This window comes from Eriocheir sinensis, chromosome 2 (assembly GCF_024679095.1).
Source record: "Eriocheir sinensis breed Jianghai 21 chromosome 2, ASM2467909v1, whole genome shotgun sequence".
NCBI classification, from domain to species: domain Eukaryota; kingdom Metazoa; phylum Arthropoda; class Malacostraca; order Decapoda; family Varunidae; genus Eriocheir; species Eriocheir sinensis.
This window is the reverse complement of record NC_066510.1, coordinates 1,244,794-1,257,419: the sequence shown is the minus strand read 5'-3', so window position 1 is coordinate 1,257,419 and position 12,626 is coordinate 1,244,794. Positions and strand designations below refer to the sequence as shown.

Sequence of the window (12,626 nt, the reverse complement as noted above, 5' to 3'; positions counted from 1 at the left end):
GCAAAAGGGGGGGGCCATGGCTGCATGGCCCCCCCTTGGTATGCCACTGGTTGCACCGTACCACTGAAGGTAAGAGCTTATTCCATTCTTGCATTACAACGTTGGTGAAGAAAAATTTGGTGCAGTCTCAATTTACTTGTTTACATTTAAGTTTTGTGCCATTATTTTTCGTTCGCAAAGTCATCGATTATAAACAATTTTAACTCGTCCATGTTTGTAAAGCAATTAAGTACAGTCAAGCCTCGGTTTACGAGTTTAATTTGTTCCGGAATTTTGCTCGCACACCAAAACACTCATAAACCAAAACGAATTTCCCCATTGAATTTAATGTAAATCCCATTAATGCGTCCCATATCTCAAAAAAATATTTATATAAAAATCATCTTGTTATTTTTTTACAGAATTAAAATAATATTACTAACAAATAATGATGATAAATAGCAGAAAACACAAATCAATGTGTTATGGTTGTTACGGAGACTCCCGCAACCGCTAACTATGATCGAGGTGTAGCCTTCACCCTGGGGTTTAGCAGCCACAGCTTCCCTAATCTCGAGGCATTGGAACTACGTTCGACCACCAACGTGAAGCTAACCTGACTTATCGTCTGAGATGGAGGGTGAACAGGAGTCAGTCATAACCAGGAGGGCATACAAGCTGCCGAGGCTCGCCCCCGCATTCCTGTTGTGAGCATAGTATCCACTGATACTGTTTTCTTCTTTGCAGCACCATCCCTTTTAACCATCTTTTTGGGGGACATTGTTAAAGCACAAAGAACTCACACTGTAATAATGAAAACATGACACGAGCGCATGGATGCTATTTCTACAAGTTTACAACGTGGACTGAGACTAGAGCCGTCATCTAGCGGTCAAGAATTACCCTAGACAGAGCAAGAATTAACTCCAAATCTTGCAAAATTCTTGTGTTTCTTGTTCTGGTGCATCAGATTTTAGCCCTCTGAGTACCGATGACGATACGGTATCGTCACCACTGGATGTTACCGCCAGTACGGGTGACGATACCACATCGTCACTGAGTTACCCTTACACTCGGTCTTATTTCGCGAAAAGTTCTGGTTCCCCGAAGACCAGCCGGGTATCACGTGATAGCTAGAGAGTTGGGCTAGCCTCTCCCAGGTTCTCGTGATCCTATGGGATACGCCACATAGTGAAAACAAAGGAAAAGTTCAGGACAGCTTACCACCCTCTGCCAAAAACAAAATGTTACTTCCCATACGGGTGACGATACCGTATCGTCATTTTATAATTTTCAAAACCGGTCTTATTTCTCGAAATATAATTGTTCCAGGATGATTAGCAGGGTATCACGTGATAACCAGATACTTCCTCTAGCTGCTCACAGACCACCATGCCCCCAGGCGAGATGCAGCTCACGCTGAATAAAGGCAAGGGTCGCGGCTGCATATTCGGAGCCCGTGTGGACAGATATGGGGCCCATATTTGCGTATCAGGGCTGGGATACGTTTTCAACAAGCAAGGATGGGCTTTAGTCAATACACAAGTGGTAGGCAAACCTAATTATAGTTTGCCCTAAAACGGTCGTTGTCTGTGGTTTTGCTCGTCCGTCACCCCACCGCCACTCACCAGTTTCCCTGACCCGCTCGCGTACACATACGTCTCGCTGTTCTCTATGTGAGCCTAAACAAATTTTCTACATTATGGCTCGCAACCCCAAAGACATTCTTGACACCACTAGCAAGATCAAAGCTGTGCTCGATGGAGATATTAGTCATAGTGAGAGTGACAAAGAAGAAATTTCATCAACAGACACTGACTCGTTAGAGTCAGAGTATCTCCCTAGTGCTGACGAGATTGAAATACTCATAGCTGAGAAAGGCGAAGATGAAGAGTTCTTCAGGGACCTTTCTCAGTCCTCTACTGCTGACGATACCGCTACAGAGGCAGGGGAGCCCTCTGGGTCGCAGAGTGCCGTGGAAGCATTCGGCAAGTTCAAGAAACGAAAACGTGCTGCCGCCGTTCCACGCCACGCCCAAAACGTGCGGCTGTGTTACCTCGCCTGCTACCACGCCCGTACCTGTGCTGCATTCAACGCCTTTGCCCACGGGAGACACTGTGGATGCAGGCGAGGAAGCTGACGTGGATGATGTGGAGAATAAGAGTGGATACAAGGCTCCACGTTTGCCGAGGAGGCGACTCTACGCTACCCCACACAAAGACGCTGGGAGGGTCAGCAGCAGTGACGATGATGACCTCCCACCACGCATCATTTTCCCTCCTCGCCGTCGTGTGATACTTGGGGACGAGCCCCCTTCGATCTCTGGTGTGCCTCGGCAGGAGTCGAGGAGCAGGTCGCCACTCAGCCCCTCTCAGCCCCCTGCCACTCCAGCCAGCCTTTCCTCAACCACGCCTCCCCCTTCTTCGCAAGATGTGCCGCCACCCACCTCTTCTGCTGCGCCTCCTGCACCTACTACCGTTCATGACCGCGGTGGTGACGATGCAGGGGTGAGACATGATGTTAGCCGAGGGGCTAAACGGTCACGCTCCGGCCATCCAGCCCCCCTCGGCGTTTGTGATAGACGTGTGAAGGCACCTAGACTGATTAGGCGTTGCGCTGCGAGGCCGGGTGGTGCCCCACGTAACCCAAGGGCGGCGCCCCAAGACCCTATCCCAGACCCATTCGGGTCAACGAAAACTGGACCTGGGACGACGTTGTTGGGTACCACCCTCGGCATTACAACTTCACGCCAGCAAACCAGCCAGGCCCCACGTTTTCCTTGCCACCGAATCAAGAAAATTGCCGAAGCTATATTTTCCGGCAATTTTCACTGATACTCTTGCCCAGCTCGTGTGCACTGCCACCAACAGATATAATGGGTATCGAAAGGGTGGCAAGGTTGACCACCCACGCTCTCTCTACAACGGCTTCGCTCCAGTTACCCCTGACGAGCTGTACGTTTTCCTGGCCATAGTCATCCTAATGGGGACAATAAAAAAAAACTCCATCCACAAGTACTGGTCCACAGACCCTCTCACCGCCACCCCAGGCTTCAATCGTGTCATGGGGCGCAACAGGTTCCAGGCAATCCTCGGCAACTTGCACTTCATCGACAGCCTGCTTTCCCACACCTGCAACCAGGACAAGCCGAAGGCGGATAAAGACCCCATGGAACGAATAAGACCTGTGAGCGACTACCTGAGGGAGAAGATCCAGCAAGGTTTCAATCCCCACCAGAAGTTGGTGATTGATGAGAGTCTGTGCCTGTGGAGGGGCAATATTGGCATCCTCCAATACATACCCAGCAAGCGTCACCGTTATGGGTTGAAAACTTTCGTCATGTGTGACTGCAAGTCTGGCTATGTCCAGGATGTGTTGTTGTACATGGGCAGCAAGACAGAGCTCGAGCCTGCCCCTGCCGACATCCTAATAGCTGGTGCTGTGGTGTGCACTTTGATGAAGCCGTACCTGAACGAGGGCCGCATCTTGTACACCGATAACTGGTACACAAGCCCCAGCTTGTGTGCATACCTTGGCAGCGTCAACACTGGCTCATGCGGCACCGTCAGGAGGAACAGGAAGCACCTGCCGCCCTTGCCATCCGCGAGAGAGGCAGACAGCAAAATTTACAAGCACGCTAACGGCATGCTCCTCCTGTCGTGGATGGACAACAAGGAGGTAAATGTCCTTCCACGGTCCATGAACCTGGCCAGGAACTAGCCCGACGACGTCAGCGTGGTACCGGCATACGTCTGCAGAAACCACAAGCCATCAATGACTACAACGTCAATATGCGGCTTGTGGACAAGAAGGACCAGGTCATTGCATCAGCTGAGTGTGCACGAAAGACCATGAGGTGGTATAAAAAGTTTTTCTTCCACCTCCTCGACCTGGTTCTGTACAACAGCAACATCGTGTACAAGGAACTGACGGGCAAAGTAGAGCATCGTGAGGAGTTTTGTACTGAGCTGGCAAGGGAGCTCATCATTGACTTCAAAAGGCAGCCCATTCAACGAGCGCCCTGCAGGATACAAGACCCAACGAGGCCAGACTCAATGAGCGACACTTCATCGCCCTCATCCCCCAACCGAGTTGAAGCCCAAACCCCACCGAAGGTGCCACGCCTGCAGCCACACGACACGGGCCCCAAGAAAGCGCTCTGACACCCGCTACTACTGCAGACACTGCGACGTAGGGCTGTGCATCACCCCCTGCTTCGAGGACTACCACACAAAGTTGAACTTCTAAGTGCAAAATACTTGCGTGTGAACTGTAAATATTGTGTACATAAATAACTGTGTTATATATATATATATATATATATATATATATATATATATATATATATATATATATATATATATATATATATATATATATATATATATATATATATATATATATATATATATATATATATATATATATATATATATATATATATATATATATATATATATAGATGTGTGTGTGTGTTAGCTTTAAAAAAACAGAGAGAAAAGACTCTGTATGTCATGTATAAAGTGTACATAAAGTGTATATGTGAAGCAACAAGTGGGTTTTTTTTTTTCAGAGAAAAGACTCTGCATGTCATGTATATAGTGTAAATAAAGTGTATATATGAATTACTGTTTTTTTTTTTACGAGAAGAGACTGTATGTCAGGTATATAGTGTAAATAAAATGTATATATGATGCACTGAGTGTAAAAAGTGTGGAACTACAAAACCGCGCTGAAACGGAGTGGCGGGCACAGCCGCATGAACTCGCTCTCGGCTGAGCGGGGCTGCGGGTGAGATGAAGGGGGTACACTTCTAAGCTACGGAAAGGGGAATGACAACATTTTTTATGGTTTTGGGATAGATTCGAGTGTTTTGAAAGAAAAAAATTTTTTTTGCACATAGTGCGGTATGGGGTGTACTAGTTTTCTCGCCATAGCGCGGTACTCAGAGGGTTAAAGAATTCCCCCAAATTCTCGGCAAGAATCAGGGGTCCTGTGCAAGCCGCGGCGGGGCTGGTACGGCCACTGTCTTGCTGGTCGCACCTCCATAGGCCAGTGGCGATGACCATTTCCTGAGCTTCCAATGGGTAACCCTGCCAGGTGGGGGTGGACATTGAGTTCACAAGGTTACTGTTGTGTTACTGTTGCACCACAGACCATTTCAAAGCATCACTGTAAGATAGGTAAGAACTTCCTGGTATAAAAAACATCGTCATCGTCAGAAACAAAAAAGTGAAGCAATGCCATTTGTCAATATTTTGTTGAGATAAAGGATGTTTTGAGGAACTCCGTCTCATGCAAAGACGCTAAGTAGCTACTGAAATACTCCTAATGAACTGTAGATCCCGTAACTGTGACTAAATTAACGCATGTTGTCCTTGATGAGTGACAGTGGGAAATAGTGTTGGTTCATCCATTCATATGGACAAGATAGAGCGCTCTGGCTGATTACGGGAGGGAGGTGAAAACAGTCTCAAGAAGGGGGGGTCGTTCAAGAAGGCCATATATCACCAGAGGACGCCTTAGGGTTACAAACTTGCCACATTTTCCTTAAAATATGGATTGCCATTTGTTCCATATTTGGCTGTTTGAATGGTTAACTAAGCAGATAAAATTCAGTATTCAAAAATTATAGTGAGTGCATTTTTCAGTGAACCACAAAACCTGTCCATACAATTATGTTTGTCGAGGGTCATCCTGAAATAGTGTTAAATACTCCTCGTAACATCTCTCCCCCTTCCTCTTGCCTTCACCAGCACCGGGCAGCGGCTGTCAGTCATGGCAGCCCAGAGAAATTTTAGGGTTGCCATCTGTTCCTTAAAATATGAATTAATTCTGTATTGGAGAATGGGATGTTGCTTTCCTTATTTGTTTTAGATTAAGGTGGCAGCCCTAACCGAGACTATTCCCATTGTTTTCTGCTTTTCTATACTCTCGTCTTAAGGCGAACAAAGGGAACCCACGTTCATGTCTTCGACTTATACAAAAAGACACACCAGTCCTCGTTGAAAGACCGACTTGATCGGCTAGGGTGATGTCAGCCGACAGAGTCAGTCTATCGGCATCCTCCCCTCCCCTTCATGAGCCGTTACCTGGCAAGGGCCTGTGGTCCCTCCTCAAAAGGATGTACGCGCTTGACCATGACGGCCTCCATATAGCCTGTGTTCCCACCCAGGGGCTGGCGACAAAAAAAAAGAAAAAAAGAAAAGGAACAGGATGCTTTTTTTTTTTTTTTTTTTACAACAGAGAGCAACTCAAGGTCAACAAAAAGGAAATGTAGAAAAAAAGCCCGCTAACTGTTGCTCCCACAAAGCAAAAAGTATAGAGTGGCCAAAAGAGAGGTCAATTTCGGATGGAGAGGTGTCTTGATACACTCTTCTTGAAAGAGGTCAAGTCATAGGCAGGAGGAAATACAGATGAAGGAAGGCTATTCCAGAGTTTACCAGTGAAGGGGATGAAAGAATGGAGATGCTGGTTAACTCTTGCATAAGGGGTTTGGACAGTATAGGGATGAGCTAGAGTAGAAAGTCGTGTGCAGTGGGGCTGTGGGAGGGGGGAGGCATGCATTTAGCAAGTTCAGAAGAGCAGTCAGCATGAAAATATCGATAGAAGATAGAAAGAGATGCAACATGGCGGCGGAATTTAAGAGGTAGAAGATTTTCAGTAAGAGGAGAAGAGCTGATGAGACGAAGAGACGTACTTTAAAAACCTTTCGCCAGGCCCGGCACTGGAGTTCTCCGGGCGATCCGATATTTGGTACCATTAGATGGAATGAACGCTTCGCCGGGCTAAGCCTCGCCAGCGCTGAGGACGAAATAGTAATGGAACTTGCCGCCGAATGATAGTCCAGGCGGAGGCTTCCTTTCCCGCTGGCGAAAGCCATAAATTTGAATTGTTTTACTATGTCTGCAGTAGCATGAGAAGTTGAACGAATTAGAAAAGACGCACTAATTTATTTTTGCAATAACTCAAGCAAGCTTTATAAATACAGGAAATCCCCTATATACGAAAGGGTTAGGGACTGAAAAAACCTTTCGTTTATCGATTTTATATCAAGCCATTTCCATAGGATTGTTAATAAATAGGGGGTTAGGGACCAGCGCCAGCAAAAAAAAAAAAAAAAAAGTTAAATATAACTATGCTTAAAAGCAATTTACTACTCACAATACAATGAAACGCAAGGCTCATAAATAATTAAAAACAATTACCATTTCCTGTTCCTTTACTGTTATAGAAATGCATTACATATGTTAGACAATCCTCTAACTCGTCACTACAACTCATCACTTAACATTGCCAATGTTTACTTCCCAAGCTGTGAAAGGCCAGTTTCGACTCTCGTGTCCGAAACACATGCCAAACAGTACACCACCGCACTCAAGCCCCCCAACCCCTCCATCACCCTCACGTTTCCTCACGCTGGCTGGGATGTGTTTTGGATTCGAGTCGAAGCAAGGGTTCAAACTGGCAACGCTAAGTGATGAGCGTTGAAGTGGAGGGACTGGACATGGACACTTGCTGCCTAATCACTGCGGTGTGCGTGAGGCTGTTGACGGCGCGATATAGACATCGGGTACGTAAACAGTGGGCGGAAACTGTCGTACTTTTCGTATATGCGAAGCATGTCTTTCGTGAACCGAAAATTGTCCTATATTTTTCACTTTCGTATATCCGAATTTTCGTACATCGAGCTTTCGTATATCGGGGATTTCCTGTATCGATGTATTTACATCTTTTTTCAAGACTATGTAGTATCGCTCCATGAGGATTCAAGACGCTTGCCTCTAATGTATAAAATATATCTGCCACATCCTGTTTGTATGTGGTGTGGATGCGGGTGCGGATTCGGATGTTTATTTCATCACATGCGAATGTGAAAAATTATGCGGATAACCCGAGGATGCGGAAGCGGTTGTGGACATCCAATACATGACTAGATACTATAATCAATGTTACTTACTTGCTCCTGATGTTGTCCCATATTTTTCTGACTTGCTGCGGCGTCTTCCTGTTGCCAGTCATGTCATTGAACCTCCTGGCTACCTCCTGCCACGCCGCTGCCTTCTTGTTAACGGCATAAAACTTTGTTTCCTTGTCACTGATGACCTCAATAAACTCCTTGATGAGGTCGACCAGCATCTCCTTATCAACTGAGGATAAGGGAGATGATCGGGAAGCAGAAGTCTCCGAACAGGACGCCATGGTGCACACTACACAATGAAGATTGTAAAGTGACTGATTTCAATCATTTGGTGACGAGCATATATACGTGCTGGCAGGTGGACAGCTGCAGAGGTCATGGGCACACCCTGTCGGAATTATCCCTCGGAAGGGATTAGCGGGTACAAGAAATCGCATGCTTACTGTCACACCCTCAAATTCTCCTAATCCCCCATTTCCCAACCCTGGGGTCGCTAAGTACTTTTCCTGGGGGTCGCGGTAATGTCTAGAGGTTCATGATTGGGGTCGCCTGAAAAAAAGGTTGGGAACCACTGCCCTAATCAGTCATTCGAGGATCCAGCACACACACACACACACACACACACACACACACACATGTACACACACACACACACACACACACACACACACACACACACACACACACACACACACACACACACACATGTACACACACACACACACACACACACACACACACACACACATGTACACACACACACACACATGTACACACACACACACACACACACACACACACACACACACATGTACACACACACACACACACACACACACACACACACACACACACACACACACACACACACACACACACACACACACATGTACACACACACACACACACACACACACATGTACACACACACACACACACACACACACACACACACACACACACACACACACACACACACACACACACACACACACACACACACATTCTTTTCTCGAGGGCTTAATAAATTTTCTTCACTCGCTAATCCCTAGGCCACTGAGGACTGGTTGAGGCGCTAATCTCAGGGCAGCCGTTGTCTTTATATCCACCCACCCACATCCATGCCACACCCACATTCATGACCATTCGTCGGAACGATTCCTACTTTTTTCCCTTATTCCTTTCCCCAGGTGCGGGGTCAGAGGCCCTTTTCATATATATGTATATATTCCTCATATTTTGTTTTTGTACATATTTCGAAACGAAAAATAGTAATTACCGTCATGTTTTTGATAAATTTCGTCGAAGGAGACCCTGATGTACCCAAAGCGGGTACTCAGCATATAATGTATGCGAAGGATGAATATGCACCATACAAATTTCCCGCGCTTTTAAGTCAACACGGTGCTATATCTAGCAGGCTTTGGGAGTGTTAGCGCGGGCGATCACTTTCGGTCGCCAAGACTGGCGATCGCCACCGCTGGAGAAAAATGGGTGTTTAAAGTACGGCCTTCCTCACCGACACGATCGCCAAGCGTAACTTCGCCAGGCATTCGCCGACCTTGGCAGATGGTTTTAAAGTACGGCCCTTAGACTCCACTCTGTCCAAGAGAGCTGTGTGAGTGGAGCCCCCCCACACGTGAGATGCATACTCCATAAGATATACCGTATACCAAGTCACTGCTCATAAACCAAGGCATTTTTTGTGGGATTTTTTTGCTTGTACATTAAAACACTCATAAACCGAGGTTTGACTGTATTTTAAAACATTCGATCAGTTTTCCTCGGAGGTGATGTTTCTCAAGATAGAACATGTTGAGAGTTAGGAACCTTTCATCGTATGGTTTGTTGCGCAAGGAAGATATAATTTTTGGTGCCTGATGTTGAACACCTAATTTAGCAATATCCTTTGCATGGGTGGGAGACCAAAACTGTACCGCAAATTCCAAGTGGGGATGTGACTAAACTATTTTGAAGTATTGCATATTTATTTTTTAATAAGAAATTCCTCTTAATGAAGCCCAGCATTCTGTTCGCCTTGTTTGCTGCGTCGATGCATTGCTGTGAGAATTTGAAGATTGACACGCTTTGACACCCAGGTCCTTGACGCATTGAACCCTTTTGAGTTTAACGCCACGCATTTCATAATCAAACCTCTTATTTCTTGTTCCATCGTGAAGAACCTGACACTTACCTATATTGAAGGGCATCTCCCATCTATCAGACCAAGCTGAAATTTTATGCAAATCCTTTTGGAGGCTTTGTCTGTCCTCGTCAGTGAGAACCAAGATACCAATCTTTGTGTCGTCTGCAAATTTACTAATGAGATTATTGAGTCCAACGTCCTCATTGTTGATGTGCATAATGAACAGCACTAGGCTAAGAACCAAGCCCTGAGGGACGCCACTAGTGGCAGGCGCACACCCTGAGATAACTCCATCGATCACCACTCTTTGCTGTCTGTTGCTCGACCAATTTGCGATCCATTGGTATACTTTACTGTCAGTGCCTAGTTGCTTTAATTTATAAAGTAATGTATGGTGTGAAACTTTATCAGACACTTTCTGGAAATCAAGATATATTACTTCCAGTGATTTGGTTATGTCATGAAATGAGGTCATTATAAAAGGTCAGTAGGTTAGATAGGCAGGATCTCTTGTTACGGAAGCCATGTTGTGAATCCTTAATTAATGAGTGGCTTTCAAGGTAACTCACAATTTTGTCTGATTATGCTCTCAAGTAGCTTTTCTACAACCGAAGTCAGACTAATGCTCCTGTAATTACCTGGTATTTTTTTGTCTCCCTTCTTAAAAATGAGTGTTACGTTAGCCTTTTTCCAATTTGAAGGGACGATGCTGTGTCGCAAGGACATATTGAATATGGTTGTGAGGGAGGAGAGTATTTCGCTCTTTGTTTCTTTAAGTAGTATAGGATAGACATTGTCTGGTCCTGGGCTTTTATTTGTTCAAGAGATTGGTGAGCATTTAGGAATTCATTGGTAGTTATTACAAAGTTAGGCAATGCATGGATGAGATTTATGTTAGTACTATTGTCGTCACTGGTGTTGGTGGTGGTGGTGGAAAGACTGCTAGTATTAAATACCAAAGAAAAATCATTGTTTAACAAGTTCGTAACACGCTGACTTTGTCGCTAATTTGGCGTCACAGTCAATTATGGGTCCAGTTCCACTTCTGATCACCTTTCTGTTGTTTGTATAACTGAAGAAGGATTTTTTATTATTTTTATGGTTGGCTGCAATGTTTTTCTTCCTATCTACTCTTTGCCTGACATACTAACCTTTTGATGTGTCGCCTGGCTTTGTGATAAAGTCTCCTGTTCCCGGGCGTGCTTTGCTCCTTCTTTAGCCTGCAAGACAATTTTTTTTCCTTAATTGATGTTTTCTCTTCACTATTAAACCAAGGTGGACTTTTATTGTTGTTATGTTGCTTCTCTCAAAATGGGAAAAATGTGTTCTGCTGAGTTAGTAATTGATTTTTAAAGGTTAGCCAGACTTCCTCTATGTTGCACTCATCTGACAGTTGTATTTCTGTTAGTATTTCTCGAATTTCTACAAAATTAGCTCTTTTAAAATTAGGCACCATTATTTTATTTTCAGTCTGTTGTTTGTCGACGCAGACTTATTTATGATCGCAATAACCGAAATGTTCTACCATAACATTACTGACTAGATTATCTTAGGTTGCTATAACAAGGTCTAGTATAACTGCTTCAGATACTTTTCATGTGACACCAGCACTGAAGCTCCATGAAATTTTTTTTCAGGTGGACAAGGTACGTGTGAGCAGCTGCAGGAGGTTCCTTGTCCTCCGAGTAAAGGACAACACACGGAGTGCCGCACACTTCAAAAGGTAAGGCTCCCTCCCCTCCCCTGCTGGCCTGTACACACTGCATGAGGCGGCACATGGGTTGTGTTCCCAGAGTGTTTTCTGGCCCATTTTCTGTGCTCGGGGCAAAGCTTGTAGTGTGGTATGGCACAATTCCTTTGTCATAGTTCATACCTAAAAAACTTAAATACTGTAATTACATACCGTACCTCTGTATTGCCTGTATATTGTACCAGTGTGATAAAATGTCATACCGTAATTTTGTACCTGATAGTGTACTACTGTACAAGAATTGTAGACCCAGCTGCTAGCTGCCAAATGCCAAGCTTAGAAGTCCCTTGGGAGGGTTGAGGCAAAGCCACATCTTCCTGGCCCTTTGAGCCCAGTGACCAAGCCTCTCAAGACAGGGCAGGCTAATCACTGTTGCTGCACTAATGACCTGATCTCAGGCCTGGTAAGGGAGCTGAGACAGGTCTACACACAGCTTCAACCAGGTGTGACAAATAGAAAAAAATTGTACGTACATAATATCATACCATACTTTTACCATTCTTACAATCGCACCTTACCCTAATTTCGCACCATACTGCACAGTGCCCTTGCTCTGTCCTGGGATGGGTCGTGGGGGTGGCCCAGCAAAGTTTGGCAGGAGGCATTAGTTTAGGCCAATGCACTGAAATCTCTTGGGTCAAGTCAAAGTCTTCTGTTGACTTGTAATGTAAACCACTCTGTCATAAATATATATGGAAATTAATCTCTCAAGATATATAAACCATAAAATTAAAATCTTTACTACTGGTAATGGTCATAGCTTTTAAAGGACAGTGTGAGCTCATAAAATAGCCTCATTGCCCATGTATGTGTGATGTGTATGTAGCATG

At 45.0% G+C, this 12,626-nt stretch overlaps 1 protein-coding gene across 1 annotated transcript in view; it reads left to right on the top strand.

The window, feature by feature from the left end:
- LOC126998392 (uncharacterized) overlaps window positions 1-12,626 on the top strand; it is a 162,937-nt gene that overhangs the window by 11,423 nt on the left and 138,888 nt on the right. The window contains exon 2 of the mRNA XM_050860019.1: window positions 11,684-11,769. The gene's annotated coding sequence lies outside the window, so the exon portion shown is untranslated. The remainder of the gene's footprint in view (window positions 1-11,683; window positions 11,770-12,626) is intronic.